Source organism: Onychomys torridus, chromosome 6, assembly GCF_903995425.1.
Source record: "Onychomys torridus chromosome 6, mOncTor1.1, whole genome shotgun sequence".
NCBI classification, from domain to species: Eukaryota; Metazoa; Chordata; class Mammalia; order Rodentia; family Cricetidae; genus Onychomys; species Onychomys torridus.
In genome coordinates this window covers 90521969-90543904 of record NC_050448.1, presented here as the reverse complement: position 1 = coordinate 90543904, position 21936 = coordinate 90521969, and the positions used below count along the sequence as shown (strand labels likewise).

Below are 21936 nucleotides of genomic sequence, written 5' to 3'. Positions count from 1 at the left end.
TTGCTCCTATTCGGTTGCCTTGTTGAGCCTTGATATGAGAGCTTTTGCCTTGTCTTATTTTTATCTTGTTTTATTGATGTTTCTTTGATGACTTTTCTTTTCTGAAGGGAAATAGAAGGTAGAAGATCTGGGGAAAGGGGGGTGAAGCTAGGAAGAGTGGAGGGAAGGGAAACTGTGGTTGGGATGTATTGTATGAGAGAAGGGTCTACTTACCCCTCTCCCCCCCAAAAAAGTGGTGTCTTTGAAGGGAAACTTACTCTAGACTTCTTTGAGTAGGACTGCTGTTGTAGCCCTCAGAGATGTTTAGAGGCCAGAGGATACTTATGCCCATTTCCATTTGAGATCAGTGATGCAGCAAACAATCTCTAAACATCTGTCAGCCACAGTTAAATCAATTCTTGATGAGGAACTGTTCCAGATAGTATAATTTGTTAATTATGATAACTATAAAACAAAAGAACAAAAAACAAACAAACAAAATGTTATTGGATTTCATCTCCACAAAGCTAAGTGAACTGGCAATCCAAGGGGAATCCTGAGTTAAGGAGAATTCAAATACAGAAGAGGGCATGGTCTCCAAAGTAAGACTTCCTGGAAGGGAACACAGAATCCATTTCCTGTCAATCTGCACCTTATGAAAATTGTAATGATACTTTGCCTCTGTTCTTCATCTCTAAAGTAAGTTGGTCCAGGGAAACTGTTTGGTCTTTGTTGTGCTTAATAAGTAAAATATACATTTTTTCTTCATTTTATAGATTAGGACTCAGACATATTCATCCAATGCCAGTCTTTACAGAGGATTCATTCAGTCATCAGCTGATCTCACTGTCAGTACAGTACAAGTGTATCATAATGCTGGCAGTTGGGAGTGTTGTCCATGGTTCTGCCTAAGGAGAGCTGGCCGAGGTTTAAGTGGACAGATTAGGTTTGTCTCTCCACCACAGTTTCCTTCCATTGTCCTGACAAACTCATTTATTTATTCTTTCTTTGCATGAATCTGCTTATAGCCAATTATATTCTTATGAATTCCTTGCAGGGATTTCTTACATTTCTTCTAAAAACAAAACAAAACAAAACAAAAAACAAACACAAAAACCTTCCATGAGGTAGGAGTTTTTTTTAATGCCTGTAGTACATCACACTCTGACGATGTGTTATTTGCTGGGGTAGTCTTTCCAGTGATATATCAAACATAACCATGGATCTAACACCAGTGCTCTATATGAGAAGCTTCCTTAAACAGCTGTCATAGTCAGAAAGTAGCTAAATAATAGTTTGTAGAGCCTGAATGTTGTTAATATCTAGGCCACCTGACTAAAATGTCCTGTGGCTTAGTCAGGAAGCCCAGTGGATTCAGCACAAACATATTCTGGATACCAGGAAAACTTATATAGCACGTAATGCCCTTTATTTTTTAGGCATGTTTCTTTAAGATGAATGGCTTGAACCCGATTGTCCAGTGAGTGGTAATTTTAAAAATTACACAAGAATCTACTTCCATTGAGAGTATTCTTTTGCTTTGGAATGTTTGATCCTGAATATCATATGAAGAGACCTGTGTGGGAGTCTGTGGGAGTCCAGCTCTGACCTGCTCCCACCTTTTGAAGAGTTCTTAGGTGGAAGAGAGAGGAATGAGAAAATATTAAAGAAAGAGATGATAAGAAAGACAGAGACAGGATAGCTTTGGGGGGTCCTGGGTCAACACCCAGCCGACTTTGGCATTTATTCCAAAGGGCTTTTTATAAAAATGCCAAGGAGAGAGGAAAAAGACCTCCCCCTTGCAAGATCAAAGCACACAGTACAGCCAAGTGTATACCCTTCAAAATACCTAGTAACCACGTCCTTGGTTAAATTATCCCATTATGCAGCCCTGCTGGGTACAGCAAGCTCAGATTCTTTGACCCTGAGTAAGGTCTCACTAGATAGACACAGTTGGCCAACACTGATCTGGTAGAATACATAAATATTTTAAGATTCTCCAGTGCCACATATTTTAAAATATGTATATTTATAATCTCAATCTAGTTACTTATTTTTACCTTGCATTTTTATATAATGGGGAATTGAAAACACTTTTGCTTTCCTGAATTCTGAGCATCCTAAAAACATTGATGTCTCAAGTGTATTCTTAGCCTCACTTTACTAGTGGAGTAATTAAAATGAATAAAATCTGTTTAAAGTTTCATAGAATTAGTAAGCTGAGGAAAAAGGTCTATGTAAATCTCAAAATTGAAATATGCATATTTCTTACATATGCATACAATTAAAGAGGAAAATTGAGTCAATTGTAAAAAAAATTAAGTAAAGTCTCCAAAACATTTTACTGATCTGAATATCATCAGCTTGAGTATGTTTAGTTTCTGTAATTTCTTGCTGGGGTTTGCAAATAGGCTTACCTCATTTTAGCAGACACAGTCATATGATTTCTTTTATTATTACTTTCATCTTTTGAGATATAATTACATTATTTACCCCCTCCCTTTTCTACTTCTAAACCCACAATACCTCTCATTGTTCTCTTTCAAATCTATTTTTGCATGAATATATATTACACACACACACACACACACACACACACACACACACACACACACACACTCATACACGTATTTCTAAATATAACCTGCTCAGTCTGTATATGGTTACTTGTATGTAAGTTTTTGCATCTGTCCATTTGATATGCCATTTCTCTGGGAAAGGGTTTTTTCTCTTACTCTTGGAATTCTTTGGTTGCCTGTGGTTCTTTGTGTAATATTGTGGCTTTGTGGTCTTTGCCCAGTGCACTTGATCATGTCTAGTATCATCTTTTTAAGCTCATATTTAGGTGTGCATGGTGGAGAGTCCTAATAGATTGAGCTGCTGACAAGACTAGGCTAGACCATCTCACAGTAAACTCCAGATGGAGACTGTTACAGAATGTCACAACCAATCCAATTTCAGAGTTGTAGAGCCAGTCCCAATGGATACAACTTCACAACAACTCCTGTACCTACAGCTCAGAGGACAAAGCAGGATTGGTGGTACAAGAGCAGAGGGAAGAGGATCAACAAGTATGCTTTGGGATTGTGTCTCCTACATGATTTCATTATTTAGTTATCTTATTGTTGAGATTGTGTTTTGATTATAACATTCCTTCCTTCCCTTTCTTCCATCCAAACACTACCATATACCCCTCCCTGCTCTCTTTCATATGTGGCTAGGGGTTGTGCTATCTTGATGGTTTTATTTTGAAATATCTTAGTTCAAAATATTCATACATATTTCAAAGTTATCAATTTTATCCTTTCCTTTAATCTACCTGAAGATAAAATTGTAATAATAGAAACACTGAAAAGTAGTGGCTGAGTATGATTGCTTAGAATCACAATTTTCCACAGGATTTTTGTAATGTTCACACTGCCTATAAGACCTACATAGAATCAAAGTATAGTAAACAGATGTTTAGAACCAAAAGTGATTTCTATACCTGCACAAGAGAAGTCATAAACCTTACACCCAGTATATTTGATACATCTTTATTGACTATCTTGAGCTATTAAACCTTGATATCCTTAAACTTAAAAGAACTTATCAATTTTGAATCAATTACTAAAATGGTTTATTGAAGCTTTTACATAATAGCATATGTAACCTAGAGAGGAAGCAGCAATTCCTACAGCCTTCCCTCCCCCCTCCTATTTTTGGTTGTATGAGAACAAGTAGGTCACTTGGTTTCATCATTAAAATAATATTAACAGAGAAATATCAAGACAAGAGTATCAGAGAGGCTAATAAATATCTACATTATGTTATAATACTCAAAATAACATTACTGAAGTTTTCATTTAGGAAAATTAACTGCATTGTATCAGATCTCTATTTGGTGATCAACTTTACATATTTTTGTGGGGGTAGAGTTGGTTTTATTATCAGCTTTTATTTGCCTAATTTTCAAGTTTAGGTAATACATCTTTCAGAGTAAATCCAGAGATGCAGTCATATTTACACTCTTCAAGCAACACACAAAAGTTGACTTCTTAGGTCTGTAAATTGAATTTCCATGGTGAGTTATTTTTAAATTTCTGTGCTTATTTATTCAATACTATATTTCTATAAATGTAGCATTTCTAATCACATCGACGTTTAAAACAAATATGACATACTCCAAATTCAATAAGTATTTATCTATTCTAATATAGATCGAATAATTGATAAGGGAATATAAAATACTCAAGAACTTTGAAGTCAATTCAAATATGACAATAAAAGAAAAACTGTAATATGAATGTGTATGTGTTATGCTATAGGCCATAGGAGAATCGATCAGAGTCATAAAAGAGAACGTGGATAAACAATCTGTGTTGCAGTGGATGAGTACTTGCTTTAGATGCATAACAGAGGACATAGAGACTAAGGCTGGGTTATGGATTATCATAAAGAAAATGTTGTTGGGGGAAAAGAGTAGATAGTCCTGTGGTTATGTGACATAGTGTGTAAGTGATGGTAGATACAAGTAGATCAACATTGGGTAACCTAATGGTTATGCTCTTCCCTGAGGAAGACTACTTCTTCCACTCTTATCATTCCTTAGTTTCCGTGTGTGTGTGTGTGTGTGTGTGTGTGTGTGTGTGTGTGTGTGTGTGAGTGTGTGTGTGTGTGTGTGTGTGTGTGTGTGTGTGTGTGTGTTTGAGACCTCATGATATTTCTCCCATTTGCACTAATATGCCTATAGGTATGATACTTGTTTATGTATGTTCATGCTGAGGCGGTCATGTTGGTGAGACTTTATTGTTGTAGCTTCTGACATTCCTAGAAGACAAAAGTAGTCAGCCCTAAAAACATTTACATGCAAGTAGCATTTTATAAACTGAGTAGGTTGTATTTATGTATTTAGAGATACATACATATATATGAATATACATATATATATATATATATATTTTAATGGCAATTAATGAAAAGAGAACAAATATGAATGAGAACAAGAAGGGTTATATTTGGATGGAGGAAAGGGAAAAATTAGGTAATTATAATCTAAAAAAACAAAAATCAAAAATAGATTTGTGAAGGCAGTCATGCTGTGGGATACTTATTGCCATTATACATACAAACACATACAAGCATATACATTTATCATCTAAAAATTATAAGTAAATTAATCTATATTAAATCAGTGTCCTGAAAGTTATATATAACTTCCTTTAGAAATTCTCATCATGATTTCACATTAGGTATCTTTCCCCATACTGTCATATTACATAGTAACATATAGTAACACAATAGTAATAATAAATATTATACTAAATATAATAATTCTTAGGTCAATTCAGTACCTATCTGTGACCTACACCATGGCAGATGCTTGGGAAATAATTCATGACTATATCAATTACATCTCAGTGTTGCAGAGGTGTGAGTCAGATACTAAACATAGAAAATAACAGGGGCTGTATTTGAATCTAGTGGATGCTTTGAAGAATTTCATGAATACACTGTAGTGAGATGAAAAAGAGCAGCTTACTGATGAAAGACTGATGAAACTTCAATGTAATTAAACCATTCACAACCACTCTGAACTACTGGTCTATCCATTCTCTTTCTATAGCAACAGAGATGGGACTGATACAGTAATGATCTGTATCTAGTATCTAATGTGTATCTGATAGGGCAGTCTATCTCAATGACATAACCATGTTGATGTTATCTTAAAGTTCTTAGCTTTAGTAATATAGTTCATTAACCTAAGTAATTTCTATTTATTTAAGTTTTCACTCTATCCGTTTAAGGTCTTGATAGATTCATACTCAGAGGGATTGGTGTAGTAAGAAGATCCCTGCTTTAAGATAGAAATCTTCTGCAGATATGAAATTAATCTGCCTTGTGAGTTTGAGAAAAATTATTGTAGTTTTGAATTAATGCTAAAGATTTCAAGTTGGTTAGTGGGTTTGAATGAATTACATTAAATATCTACATAGATAACGGGTATGTTCAAGACGCTGAGTTTCTTTCTAATCAGTTTTTGAGTTTCATTACTTATTAAAATGGGAGGCTGAGTTATGATGATTATTTCTACTGTCTTCATGAGTATACAATGCTCATGAAATTCTTCAAAGCATCCACTGGACTCATATCCAGACCCTGCTATTTTCTGTGATTTGTCTCTGACTCACACCTCTGCAACACTGAGATGTAACTGATATAATTGTGAATTATTTCCCAAGCATCCACTGTGGTGCAGGCCATAGCTATGTGGTAGATTATGGTTGTTTGCTTCACATATGGTAGACAATTGTATCTTAATTACTATGGAGCATTAAAAAAAAGAACAGTGTGACTCTTTCTAATATAAGATTTCAAAAGCATTTATTATTCCTAATGGATTTCTGGAAGGAAGTCCTTTGATAGTAGCATTGTATTGTTAAAAAACAGTGTCAGTAATAAAGGAACTAGGGAAATTTTGAACCACTTTTGCCTACCCAAAGGAAAGACTCAGGATCGCCTAGGCTTGAAGATCACCACAGAGTAACATAGCTTGAGATAACTTCATTTGAAAATTATTCTTATTCATAAGAAAGAGTGGAAATTATGTTTTCCACATAGGCACTTCCACGTCTCATGAAAGTAGAAGTGACTGCAAATGGCAATGTTCTATAACCCTGTGCTGTATGGCTTAGAAAGAGATTGTGAGAAAAGAAGAAAAAGCTGCCTGAAATGGACTGGTATAAAATGGCATTCCCTTAAATGATTTTCACTTGTGTTTCATATTCTTGAATGAACTAAAAAGAGCCACCTCCCTATTAATCTATAATATTCCTTTACCCTTCTTTTAAAAGTAATCCAGCTAAGGACATCTCCCAGTATGGAGGAAGATTTCTCATGCTACTCAAAAGTTTCCCTATAAAGTCCTGATTGATGAAGTCAGTCCATCTTTTAAGATGTGAATAATAATGGGTATTTGGTAAGAGGATAATCAGATTATGCTGGCAGTTCTGTGAAAATTTCGCTTTCATGAGTCTCTGAGGGCTACATGGCTTTTCTAAAGCCTTAGGTTTGCACTTAATCCCCTTTGTTTTACTTTTAATTTCCTCTTTTCAACTGACACACAAAATTTATGTGTAATTACAGGATGCAATTTTCAATTTTGTAAATGTATACATTGAATAATGTTAAAATCAAGATATATAAATTCTTAAATATTTATCATTCTTTTTTGAGAAAAAAAAATCACGGAAACTTTCTTTTATCATATGTGAGGTATGCAGTGTGTAATTGCTTAGTATAGGCACTTTATGAAGCCGAATTTATTTTTCTTTTCTGACTATAACTTAGTATATGATAAATAACCTTCATTTTAAATTCTACTTATTTCAGGACCTATAAACATTATTGAAAAGAACAGGATTGAGCATGGAGTATTAGTATTAATCATTATGCTAAATACTAAAATAGTTGTAATTATATTTTTCAAAAGAACACAGGGCATATAAACATACACACATATTAAAAATTGTAAATATGTTTTGGAAAAAATGGATGATTTATGATGGTAAATTACAGAAAATATGATGAGAGAGGTCATTTCCTTTCTATTATATATCTTTTGAGTTTTATATAAAACAGTAAATATCTTTAGAGAAACTATTTAAAATTAGTTCTGATAGCCAGTGAGATAGCTTGACCTCAAGTCTGAAGATATGAGTTGAACTCCGAGACACACATAGTAGACAAGTCCTGCGAAATATCCTTTGTTCTCTACATATGGGCCATGACCTACACACAATACAATAATGTACAAATTAAGGTAAATAGTAGTGGCATGTCAACAAAGAGCATGTTAATGAGATAGAAACTCTGGTAATACAGGCTCTGTTTCTGCATTGCTCGGGGTCATGTTTCCCAATGCTTCCATCACAGAAAATATTTAATACATTTTTGGATAAATAAATAAAAGCAGTAAGGAATCAGTGACAACTAATGTAAAAACTGTTTTTAGAGACTATATAAAGCCTTCACTCACTGTCAGAATATCTGCATTGTTAGCCTCTTTGGCCATTGTCACAGAAAAAGGCTAGTTTGCAAACCACCAACAAGCACATGCCTTTGGAAATATAGTGACTTGTTGGGGGATAATGTTCATTGGGTTTGCTAGCCCAGTTCCTTTTGCAGGATTTTAGGCATTTACTGGGCATGGAAACACATTTTATTCTGGGTCTTCAGAGTGAGAGGAATAGAGCCTCCCTCATCCTATCACTTGTCTTCCTTTGGGAGAAAGTTTTCCTGGGAAATCTATTCAGCAATGCTTTCACAGGATATGTTTTCCTCTACCTAAATTCATAATCATTTCTGCCTTCAGAGGACAGAGTGAGAGCCACTGAGACCTAGAATTTGTTATAGGTCATTTGCTGTAGTGTCTCAGGTAGAAGGATTCTAAGAGTATGATGTATATTAAAGTCAGTAACAACTATTGCATTATGGAGGCCTATGATGTGGCTGGCACTATATACGTTTTAAGTCTTATTTATGATTTTTTGTCTGCTTAAGTGAATATACATGTGTGAGCACTCAATATTCTATCCATGTATATACAGCAAGGGAAGAAGAAGGTGTTGAGTGTCATCCTCTATTACACTCTGTATATTCCTCTGTGGTGATATTTTATTTGTGCACCCCAATAAAGCTTATCTGAAGATCAGAGGAAAAAGGCAGCCACTATATTAAACAGAGAAGTCAGGCAATGATAGCACTTGCCTTTAATCCTAGCATTCAGATCTCTATGAGTTCAATGCCACACTGGGAATAGAGCCAGGCATGGCATATTCCTTTAATCTCAGCATTAACCATAGAGGTCTGGAGGTCTGTACATACAGACAGGAAGTGATGTAGCTAAACGGGAAGAGGAAGTGAGATGGCAGGGACAAAAAGGCATATAGGTATGGGTATGCAGGAAGTAGGTCTCTCTTTGGCTGAGGATTTCTAGTTGTAAGAACATGCTGGCTTCTTTCCGCTTCTCTGATCGCTCAGTTTTTACCCCAATATCTGGCTCCAAGTTTTTTATTTATAAGACCATTTAGCAATTTGTCTTACATTCCTCTAGGCAGGATCTGTCCTGGAATCTGGGGCTCATATATTCTCTGCTAGGATGGAAAACAGCAATTTCCAGCAAGCTTCATATGTACACTATACCTGGAGATAGAATTACAGGCATGTGTGTGGTACCTAGTTTGTTCCATGGGTGCTGGACCCTCACTTTAGTCTTCATGATCTCATTTTCCAGCCCATATGTACATTTTTTGAAATAATTGTTTCTACTTTTTCAAGATTATAATAAAATTGCACCATACCTCCCATTCCCTTTTGTCCCTCTAACCCTCCATGTACCCCCTTGCTCTCTATGAAATTCACAGCCTCTTTTTATTTTATTATTTCATACATACATACTTGGGTGTGTATATTCATAAGCATATAAATACAACATTCTCAGTTTGTGTAATGTTACTTGTATGTACAGGTTATCAGGGAGAATGTGAGACATAGTCTTCCCCATGGAAGAGCCAACTGTTGGTTATCCAATACCAAATGATTAGCTCTGTATACATTTAGAAATTTAATTTAAAGTACACAGGGTAGATACTTTTAAACTCAACTTCTTATGAATTGAAGCCAGAGAGTTTTTAGTGTCTGCTACAAGGTCAGGATGGAAGTGGATGGCCTGTCATTCAGATTCTGGTTGGGGCCCATCTTAGCATATTTGCTGTTGGGGGTGTTTTGGTTTTGTAACTTTATTACACATGATCCATTGTTCCAGTTGTTTCATTTGCCAGTTTCCCCTCTATACAAAGAGGGTTCATATCTTGAGAAATTCTATGGAAATTAGAATGAAATCCTGAAATGCCAGGTGTTACACTGTACTCAAACTGTCACATGCTCTCTTGCTATGATATATGGGCCTGAACTCATTAGTGATGGATTCCTAGAAGCTGCAACCGCGCAGGTAAAACTTCTTAACTAAGCAGGTATTCAATCATTGTGGCATTGTAAAATGTCATAAGCATTCCCAGCGTAATCTTTTCAATACTTCACTACATTTGGACGGGTGGAATCAGGAAGCATTAGAGTAATTCCAAACCCCACCAAACTACACACTGTAACTGAAGTATTTTGAAAAACACCTCCCTTTGTGTTACTGATTTTCCTTGATTCTGATTCTTCAGTGTTGAAGGGTTAGACACTTGCAGCCATGTTCATCTGAATGCAGAGGAGAGAGTGGTGGAGGAATTCTTTTTTCTCTTCTCTCCTGTCACTGACAATCTTTCATCTGTTTGAACCCCTCAGGCTCCAGGAGTTTGGAAATCTGCCACCTAGCAGGCTCCCTAGACAGTGTAATGAAAGTTAATGGACCTCCATTCCAGGTAATTCACATGAATTAAAAATAACTTAGGAAGCCATTTAAGGCTCTATAAAATCAAATTGAAAACACTATGTTCAGAGGTCAGAATGGTTCATTTCAAACATTCTGTCATATAAAATAAATGAAATTTGTTTGAAATACCCCAAATTATCAGGAAGTACAAGGAAGCAGAATTCTTTATGTTACTTCTTACAAAATTAATTGCTTTTATAATATTTTCTTGTTTAGTTTATTCTAAAGGTTTTAAGACCTTATTTTAAATGTATTTATAAAATATAAAAATATCTTTTCATATGATAAAGTCATTAAAGTTATTTCATATTTATAATAATTTTGTAGAAATTAAGATATAATATAGAATATAGAAGGAAGGAAAAATGACATTTGTAGAGAAGCCACTTAAAATAAGTGAATGAAGTGACATTGAATTTTCTACAGAAGGGACATAATCTTCATGCTTGGACCATTTAATTTTGTTCTTTGTCAGAAATGGGGATATACTTAAACCAACCCTAGGGACTATTGTTACCTCCTTAGAAAGATACAATTCTCACTTCTACATATGTTTATTTAACTAGAGAGTATGTATTCACACACAAAGGTCAGTAATGTGTGAATTTGTCTTCAATGAATCTGCATTGTAGTCCATGGTTAAGGCAATTACTGATATATCACACTAAAGGGGGGAATTACAGTACTGACCACAGGCAATGTATGAAATGTTCCGAGACTTTTCTAAAGGGAACTGACATCAAGAGGAAGCCTGCCTGATGGAGTGTAAAAAATATACATCTGAGGTTTTAATGTTGGCCTTGCCCCCTTCTAGTATTTGACCTTTTGGTGTTTAGGCCTTCTCATCTACAGAACAATAGTAACATAATCTACTGTAATGTTGTTTTGTGCATAAATTCTTCACTCAGAAGCTCATGAATTCCTATCTGGTAGATATTTACTGTGCTATGTTTACCCATTTGTCCATGTATACAGCATGAGGAGTAGGTAGGGAACAGGAAGAATGGTACTTACAAAGGTCGAAAAAACTTGTAGGTTAGGCCTGAGCCTTAAAGAAGAGTCAATACGTCTTAATGGGCCTCTAGATGATTTTCTTAGAGGAGATTGTCATTGCACTTCTTACTTTATAGTTGAGAAAATGAAAAAAGTTAGCAACATTTGAATAATTGTCCCAGTGGTCTAAGTGGCTGAGCCAGAGTACAACATTTTTATATGAGGCCGTTAATTCTGTGTTAGCTCAGAAAGAGATTATCAAAATAATAGGACCTAAAGGAACCATTTACACCAGTGGGAAGATGCATATTGCAGCATCTCAGGGGTTTGCATACACGGTGGTATTGGCCTTGTAATTATGATTTGTAATTGATGGTAATATATACAAACTCAAAAAGCTGCCATGCAAAACATATTTTTATATGGGGTTGCATTAAGAGGTCTTTTGATTCTAGGCCACTTTCTTGTATTTCTGTTATCAAACTATCTCAATTAAAATAAAATATACTATTTCTATTTCATTTTTAAAATGTTACAGGCTAGAACGTTGGCTTTGTGGGTTAGTAACATCTATGCTCTTGAAGGGCATCTCCATTCAGTACAGAACATCTATATTTGTCAGCTCATAACCTTTTATAGCTCCAACTTCAAGTAATTTGACAATTTCTCCTAGCCTAGGGCAGAGCTACAGGGAAGGTTTGTCTACATTAATTATGACTCAGTGCTTCTCTCCCTTTCCTTTTGTTTCCATCACCAAAGTGGTAACAGTTCATGCATTTCTGCACTAGCAACCACAGACAGAAGACAGACACACTAGAGCCAAAGTGAGTCTCTACAGAGAAAATGAGGTAAAGATATTAATAGCCAAATTGAGTACATTCCTGGATTTTAGTGAAAAAAAAATGGGAAATGATGGAAGTTTGTGCCTGTTCTCCAGAATCCACTTGGTTTTTGAGTTGCACCCCAGTACACCTCATAGGAAAGCCTTTGGAAGACCCTCTAATAGAAACTTCCAACATTCTGAGTGTCTAGGCAAGTAGGATCAGGGATCTTTCAGAAGCTTAATGGGTAGTAAAATAAATAGAACCAACAAACAGTAATTTCTCCTTGTCAAAAGGTGTAAGTTATCAGCTGGAGACAAGCTCTTTTTTTGTTTTTTGGTTCTCACATGGGTAAATTAGAGTGCTCTCTACACTGGAGTGCTGTTTTACATCAGTCATTAAGGGAATATCATGGAAAAACCTGCATGCCTCAAATTGTTCTATTCATGATATATATGAAAGAAAGAAGAATGTTTTGTTGTTATTTGTTTTGATCAGCTGCAAAGCTTTCAGAATCAAAAACCGACATTAAATTTTCCTTTGTATACAACTTATATTTTCTCCATTGGCTGTTACTTTTGAAAATTTAAAACCTCCTGGAATCATCCCTAAGTTGGAGGTCAGTTGGCCCACCCTCGTGAATTTTCACTTAAGAAGACCACTCACTGTCAAACTCAAAAGTATTTAGAAGTTTTTCCTTTCCTTTCATTTGACTATGTTTTGCTTTGTTTTTCTAATCAGATTCCTACTATGAAGCTCATAGCATCCTTAGTGAAGGACTGTAAAAATGCAGCACCAGTCCTTCTAGTAGTATGAATTTTAAGTGCAATCTTGAGACAAAAATTGTAGGTCTCACTCTCAGATTGCTAGGCATTGCATGGAACATTGAGTGAGATAGTAAGCAATTGCTGTGCATGTTGCATGCTTAAGGGCTTTGCATATATATCTTTTATCTTTGTCATAACTACTCTTTGATCTTGGTGCTACTGCTATTCCTTTATAGAGGTAAGGGAACAATCATATCAGGTTGTTATTAATTCTTTGAAATTCTTACAATCAGTAAATTTAGACCTAAAGCCAGTTAACCAGTCTCCAAGGCTGGAACCTTTATTTTGCATTTTATAAATCTATTAACATTTTTTATTATCATGCACATTTTTCACTTGCTTGGCTAGAAGATATATTATTTATTACCATTGTGAAAAGTATTGTTTCCCTAATTTCTTTCACAGTCTGTCATTTGTATATAGGCAGATTATTGATTGTTTTGAGCTAATCTTACATCCAGCCACTTTGCTAAAGGTGTTTATCAGCTGTAGAAGTGCCCTGGTAGAATTTCTGGGATTGCTTATGTGTATCATAAGCAATATGATACCATTTACCATATTTAATACCAATACCATATCATTTGCAAATAGTGATACTTAGAATTCTTCCTTTCCAATTTGTATCCCCTTGATTTCCTTCAGTTGCCTTATTACTCTAGCTAGAACTTCAAGTACCATATTGAATAGATATGGAGAGTGTGGACAGCCTTGTCTTGTTCCTGATTTTAGCAGAATTTCTTTAAGTTCCTCTCCATTTAATTAGCTGGCTATAGCTTTCTGTAAATTGTCTTTATTACGTTAGGTTTATCCCTTTTATCCTGGATCACTTGAGCACTTTTATAATGAATGGATGTTGGATTTTGTTAAAGACTTCAGCATCTATGGGTCTTTGTTTCTTTCAGTTTGTTTATATATATATAGTGCATTGTGTAGACAGATTTTCATATGTTGAACCATCCCTGCATTTCTCAAATGAAGCCTACTTTGTCATGGTGGATGGTCTTTTTGATGTATTGTATTCTTGGATTCAGTTAGAGAGTCCTTTATTGAGCATTTTTGCATCAATTTTCATGAAGGAAATTGGTCTACAATTCTCTTTCTTTGTTGAATCTTTGTGTGGTTAGGATAGCAGGGTGATTATGGCCTCATGAAATGAATTTGGCAATGCTTCTTCTGTTTCTATTTTGTGTAGTAATTGGAAGAGTATTGGACATTAGCTCTTCTTTGAAAATCTGGTAGAATTCTACACTAGAATTGTCTGACCCTGGGCTTATTTTGGTTGAGAGGTGTCTATAAATAGAACTTGGACACCAATCCAGCCAGAAAACCTTCGACCTACAATTGGTCCTGCCTGCGAGATGAGCTTGGGGTAATGGTGGCACAGAACTGGGAGTGGGCAATCAATGACTGGTCCAACTTGAGACCCATGCCTCAAGAGACAGCCCATGACTGACACTGCCTAGTTGTCCAAGAACCAGAGACTGGATAACCTAGAGACCTAGGATAGATCCAAACATGACTAGCCAAAAAAAAAAAAAAAAAAAAGTTGTCAATGAAATGATTCCTATTGGTATTCTGCTATACTCAGACTGGAACCTAGCAAGTGGTCATCAGAGAGGCTTTATCCAGCAACTATTGGGAGCAGATGTAGAAACCCATAGCCAAACATTAGTCAGAACCTAGCAAATCCTGCAGAAGATGGGGAGGAAGGATTACAGGAGCCAGAGGGTTCGAGGACACCAGGAAGACACAGCCAACAGGGATCATGGGGCTCACAGAGACTGCTACAATGATCCACAGAGCCTGTATTGGTTTGAGCTAGGTCCTCTGTGTGTATGTATGATTGTGTAGGTTGGTGTTCTTGTGGGACTCCTAGCAGTGGGAGTGGGGGTATCTCTGACTATTTTGTCTGCTATTAGGACCCTTTTCCTCCAACTAGGTTGCCTCTTCCAGCCTTGATATGAGGGGAGGGGCCTAGTCTTATTGTAACTTGTTATGCTGTATTAGGTTGATATCTCTGGAATACTGGCTCTTTTCTGAAGGGAAACAGAGGAGGAGTGGATCTTTGGGGGAGGGAAGGTAGTAGGAAAGAGAATGGGAGAAAGGAGGAAGGGTAAACTGCAGTTGGGATGTAATAAAAAATAAATGAAATAAATGATAAAACCTTTTTATTACTCCTATTTATTTATTATGTGTGTGTTCAGGGTTGTTGTTAGTGTGTCATGGTGTGTGTGTGTGTGTGTGTGTGTAGGATAAAGCACAATTTGTGTGAGTAGGTTCTGTGCTTCTACTATGCTTATCATGAGGATTGAACTGTGGTCATCATCAGGCTTTATGATAAGTGTTTTTACCATCTGGACCATCTCACTGACCCTTACTGTTTGAAATTTTTATACATGAGGAAATGAGTGTTACATATTTTATATAAAGTTCTCAAGTATGGTAGTCATGCACACATGAATTTACTGTTTCACCCAAATTGTAAATAATTTGTTACTTAGGTTGTGCAACAAATTTCCCTAGAACTTGGTGACTTAAATAACTATTGCATATACTATTATTTTTACATAAAAATTTCTTTATATTTATGTATGTGTGTGTGTTTTGCCTGAATGTATGATGGATGTATCACAGGCATGTTTGGTTCCCACAGAAGTCAGAAGAATATCCATTAGAACTAGAATTATAATTGCTTGGGAGCAATCACATGGGGTTTGTAACTGAATGCAGGCCCTCTAGAAGAGCTGCAAATACTCTTAACTGTGGAGCAATCTATCAAGCCCTGCATGTGTTATTTTTGTGAGTGTCATAGGTAAATGAATATGATAGGTTAAAGGGAAGATATTGTCTACTTCTCCATAATATTTGGCTTTGCATAAGATTCAAAGATTGTATGATAGATTCACCCGAAGACATCTTTGTCTTTTTTCACATAGAGGTTGGCAAGCACATATTTTATGAGTATGGTAGGAGTCACAAAGCTAACACTGTTGAATGAAATATCTGTAATTGATCTCTTATTTTGTACGGGGCTTCCATACAACATAGAACCCCCGATTCCAAAGGCAAATGTTCTAGGAAAAATAAAACAAAATATATACCACAGTATCTTTTATTATTTGCATATAGAAGTTGGAATATTTTCTTCCCCCCACATTCTGTCAGTCACAGGAAATTAGAGAAACCCATCTGAATATTAAAACTGGAAGTGCAGATCCTACCTCTTGGTAAGGGAATGCCAGTGTTCCATTGGCATATACAGTTGAGGAGATTTTGCTAGGCCATCAATCGACATATGGTCTATATTCTAATTATATTTGTGATATGTAGATAAATCAACTATGCTGTGGATATCGCTCTGTATAAATAAAATGCTGTTTGGCCAGTGGCCAGGCAGGAAGTATAGGCAGGACAAGTTTATCTTCACCTTGGCAAAAATAGTCACTTGGGCAAGAAACTGTTCTTGACTGGACTGCTTGATTGACTGGACATACAGGACCCATAGAAAGGTGACCACTGAACTTTGCTTGACAAAATGGTCCTCAGGCTCCTGCTTCACAGAGGAAACTGCCAGACATTCTACAGGACACTGAGAAAAATGACTGAGAGACTCTAGCCCTGTGGGCTGAAGATAAATGCCCAACTTTACAAAGGAACATTAGGTGACTGTCCAGTCTGCCAGCTCTCTGTCTATCCTACAAGACTCCCAAAATTTGCTTGCATCCTTCCCCTGGTTCTCAGGTAATATTATATCCTTCTGAGGTCTTTGATGTGGTTGAAGACTAGATAGTTATAATTTCCTCATTTATGATAAAAATAAGTTAGATATAAATCCTTAGACTCACAAATATAAGATAGATAGGATATCTTCTTTAATATTGTAACTGTAATTCTTGCTTGATAATTGTTTTGTTATATGTAATTTTACTATGTAAAAGTTAAAACCTTCCTTTAAAAAAAGGGGGGGGGGGAGTGCTGTGGATATCGCTCTGTATAAATAAAATACTGTTTGGCCAGTAGCCAGGCAGGAAGTACAGGCAGGACAAGAGAGAAGAGAATTCTGAGAGGTGAAAGGCTGGGGTGGGGAGACACGGCCAGATGCCGCCATGACAAGAAAGATGTAAGGTACTGGTAAGCCATGAGAGTAAGAGCTAGACAATGATAGGCCTGAGCTAATGTCCAAGCAGTTTAAATAATATAAATGTCTGTGTGTTTATTTTATAAGTGGGCTACTGGACTGCTAGGGTTTCGTGGGACCTGGAGAGAAGCTCTCCAACTACACAACTAAACAAATTTAAATTATTTTGCTTGGTTTGTGTTAAAAATAAAACTACACAAAGCAAGGAAAGAATCCTTGCCTCCCTCCAACAGTAATAATGTTTATATTTGAATAAATTGTATGTTTGTTGGGAACCAGGTAGATCCAAGGCTTTCCTTGATGCTCTGATATGTGGAGAAGGAACAGAAATATGCTTGGCAGAGCCAGCAAAGGCTAGTGGCCAGGTATTTGGGAGAGCAACGCTATCAAATACTGGGAATTCAACTTTTCTTCCCTAAAGGGTTATGGTTATCACTTCCAAGCCACTGTATATTTTGTCTGTGATATATTTGAGAGGTCCTGTGTTCCCTTAGTGAACATTGCTTGATTAGCTTCCTTCTGACTTCCTTCCTTCCCATTATATGGTAGCTTTCTGCTGACCTTGTCTCATTTCCACCATGAAATTGAACATAATATGCTATAATTAATGAACGTGCTTGTCATGAGTGACACCTTGTCCCAGTCCTCCTGATCCCGAAGTTTTTGTCTTCTTTATTTTTTCCTGGTCCTCTCTCTCAGGAACCTGTCACTGAAGAAGGATCTACTAGTCCAGGTCATATGTCAACAGATAGAGTTTACTAAAATCTCTTAGTAATTACATATTTCTTTTAAATGATATTTTTAAAACAAAAGCTTGTCTCCATTTTTTACAACAAAGGCCCCTTTTAAACTGATTCCTTCTTCAAATCTCTCTACATCTTATATTTTGTTCACAATAATATCTCTAACCACAAGAAGTAGTTCTATCCTACTTGGGTGCCTTCTAAACTTATGTTCTATGTTTATATTTAATGTTTCTTTTTAGAAGTGCTTTAAATTATGTTGAAATATTAATTTATAAATACTATATTTATTAATTCATTAAGAATTTTATACATGGAATTTTGATAAGATTCATGGCCCTCTCTCAAATCTTCCCAGATCTCCTTCTTCCACACATTCCTACCAACCATTTTCATGCTTAGAACTATGTCTCTCTGTCTTTCTCTGTCTCTCTCTCACTCCCCTTCAAGTTCAGTTTGTTTTATATAATGAACGCTAGGCATGAGACCTGTACAGGAGTGTTGCTGATATATCAGATGTCACAACACTGATGAAAAATGTATTTCCTTCCCCTAGCAAGAGCCAAATGCCAATAGGTACTCTGCTATGGATGGGACTTTATCCTTCCCTACCTCCTTCATGCTGGGAAATGTGTGGCTTGAGCTTACCCAGCTCTTATGCATGGCATCACAATCAACCATTGTAAGTTCACATATAAAAACAAAAAACAAACAACAACAACAAAAAAACAAAAACAACTGTTCACCCCCATGAAATCCTATGTAAGCTTGGGTCACTATATTGCCTGATCCCTCTACAACACAGGATTAATCCTGACTTTTAGCTGAAGATTAACTTCATTAGCTTTAATATTAAAATAGAGTCAAACCATAGGCACTCTATTATGTACTCTTTTCATCAGGGAGCTAAAACAGTAAGTTTGAAGAAGTTTGCTAAATCTATTCCTTCACTGTGATATCTCTACTACTTTGCACCATGCTTGAGGAATAGCAACCTTTAATAAATATTTGCTGAGCAAATGAAACAATTATAAAACACAAGGTTTGTGCTCTGAACTGAGAGTTCTGTTGCCTTAAACAAAGTGGAAATAAAAATCCTCAGTGATGAGCAGTTACTGTGCTGGGGTATTGAGAATACTGAAGGTGAATTGACAACTACTTTTTACCCACTTCTTTGCTCTTAATTGAAGTTTCTTGTTGGATTTTTATTTCATGAAAGTCTTTCCTTATGAAATCTCTATTTTATATGGCTCAGACATAATTGAGCTGTAGATGATCGCTTTACAATCTATCTACCCTCAGACCTATGAAAATGTGATATTAGTTAAGTACAGGACCTGTGATTTCATATTTTAAATCTATTTCTTAATGAGAGCCTGTAGTTAGAGGTTTCCCTGTGTCACACCAGGATCCTGCAGACCCACAGCCACTTATAAGATAATCATTCAGAGGCTTAATATTATTTATAACTGCTCAGCCATTAGCTCAGGCTTATTACCAACTAGCTCTTACACTTAAATTAACCCATGATTCTTATCTATGTTTAGCCACGTGGCTTGGTACCTTTTCTCATTTCTGCCTTCGCATCTTGCTTCCTCTGTGTTTAGCTCATGACTCATGACTCAGCCTTCCTCTTGCCAGAATTCTCCTTGTCTGCTTGCCCCACCTGTACTTCCTGCCTGGCTACTGGCCAATCAGTACTTTATTTATCAACCAATCAGAGCAACACATATTTATAGCATACAGAAAGACATCCCACAGCAGGAGCCAGTGAGTGTAGTATAAGAGAAACTCTGTAAAGTGATTCAGTTTACCAAAAACATAATAAAAGAGTTATATACTATATATGTGTATATATAATCCTTTACTTATTTATACATACTATGACAGAATCAAATATCTCCAGGAACATTGCCTTTTTCTCTATATGTAACTGATATTTATAAAATACCAATTATAATAATAAATTTGTGCTATAATTTTCAAATAAGTAGGAATTGTATAATGACAATTAGCTGTTTAGATAAAATCTTTTATGTTCTTAGCAAATTTCTGAGTCTGTTCACTTTATTTCTAGGGAATAAGTTTAGGAGTTTTTTGTTTCGCTTATTCTGTTCAGTTTGTTTATTTTTGTTATTTCTACTGATATTATAAGAATATTCTGCATGTCATCAGCTATTTGAGCATTTTTCCTAGAATTTTTCTTTTTTTCTTCACAGTTAAGCACATTGGAACTAAGATTTTATTATTATTATTATTATTATTATTATTATTATTATTATTATTCACTTTCTCTAAATCACACTGGGAAATAAAAGTTGATTATAGCTAGGGAATGTCATGGAATATGTTCTTTGCATAACATAAAACAGGAAATTAAACAATATTGTAAAATCAGTTATTATCAACCACATTTTTATTTCTTCCTTATTTCCTTCCTTTGGAGAATTTGTTGTTTTTTTTTTGTTGTTATTTAGTTTCATTTTAATGTCACCATTTAAGACCCTCCATCCTTCTCTTCACTCTAATTTCTCAGATCAGTCTTCTCAGGACACCAGGAGTCCGGAGACAGTGTCCATTTTCCATCCTCTTTTATGCCAAGGATTCTGTATTGAACTTATTGTTAACCTTTAATTTAAAACCATGCACTGCTCTAGAAAGGTGTGAGAGCTAAAGACAAAAAGGTCTTACTTCTGAGATCTGAAGGAAACTTACGATATATTCAGAGTGATGGGGATATAATAACTATTCAAATATGAAACTGAATGAGTAGATGACAAAGATGGATTAGAAGACTTTTTTATTTTACATATCATCTTATTTATTTGCTTTAAGATTTTTCTATTCGGCTTATTGACTATAAGAAGATTTGTGTTGTTGTTTGAATATTGTATCATAATAATGACATTGATATTGAGTAGTATTTGTGGAATATCCACTAAATACAAATCCTTTTTATGGAATTACACATCACTGTCAGGAAAATACTCAATGCTGTTATTATTCTACATTAAAAATCATAGGAACACAGAGCATATAAAGCATACAGAGGTAAGCTTTTTATTCAGTCAGTAATAAAAGATTTGAAATGAGCAGCCCTAACGATGGAATGTTTATAAATTCATATGTATGTTTCACAGCTTTTATTCACAAATCTGTCCCATACTCTTTAAATATAAAAACCAGGATGGCTATTTATTAAATGGTAAGCTGTTGTGTTGAAAAGGACATTTGTAAAGCTTAATTCCACATGCAGAAAATGTATCATTGACAATTAGTAGCTTTCACATGGTTTTCCTTTTCTTCTTAGATGTTCTCTTATCATCTTATATAATTCATGGTATGTAGACGATATAATGAAAACATCTTCTGAACTGAAATATCAAGGTCATGATGCAGTGACCTGTTTGGAACAAGACCTTTCTTTGCCCTTTTATTTCTAACTTTTAGAAATCATGAGTAGATTCCTAATGTATTTTTAACTCAATTCACATTTTTTCATGTTAACTTATGTTACTCCTTTCTGCTGGGACTATGCATATTTTCTCTTATTCTTAACTAGTAAATCCTAATATTTATGAATTCATTAAAAATTTTTGTTTTATTCTTGTTATACTAGATTTAATTATTTTTCACATTTCATTTCAAGGCTCTTTTTAGCAGAGACATTTCAATATTAAGGTTGGAGATATGGCCCTGTGGTCAAGAGCACCTATGGCGTTTGCATAGAACTTGGTTCAGTTCCCAGCATGCGTATGTCATAGCACCATTATCTGTAACTCCATTTCCAGGCAGTTTGATATCCTCTACCATCTGTGAGTCCCAGGTATGTTTATGGGATATAAATGCAGGCAAGACACTCATACATATAAAATACTTTTAAAGAATTACATACATAACTTCTTTTATAATTTCAAAATTACCAATGTTATTATTTTTTCCTGTAATTTATAAACATTTCACAACACTTTTCACCTAACCATGTTCATCGACTTAAATCCTTTCAAACATTTCC

At 35.4% G+C, this 21936-nt stretch overlaps 1 protein-coding gene across 1 annotated transcript in view; it reads right to left on the bottom strand.

Annotated features, from left to right (window-relative positions):
* Olfm3 (olfactomedin 3) overlaps positions 1–21936 on the bottom strand; it is a 224210-nt gene that overhangs the window by 139388 nt on the left and 62886 nt on the right. The gene's annotated exons all lie outside the window — the stretch shown is intronic.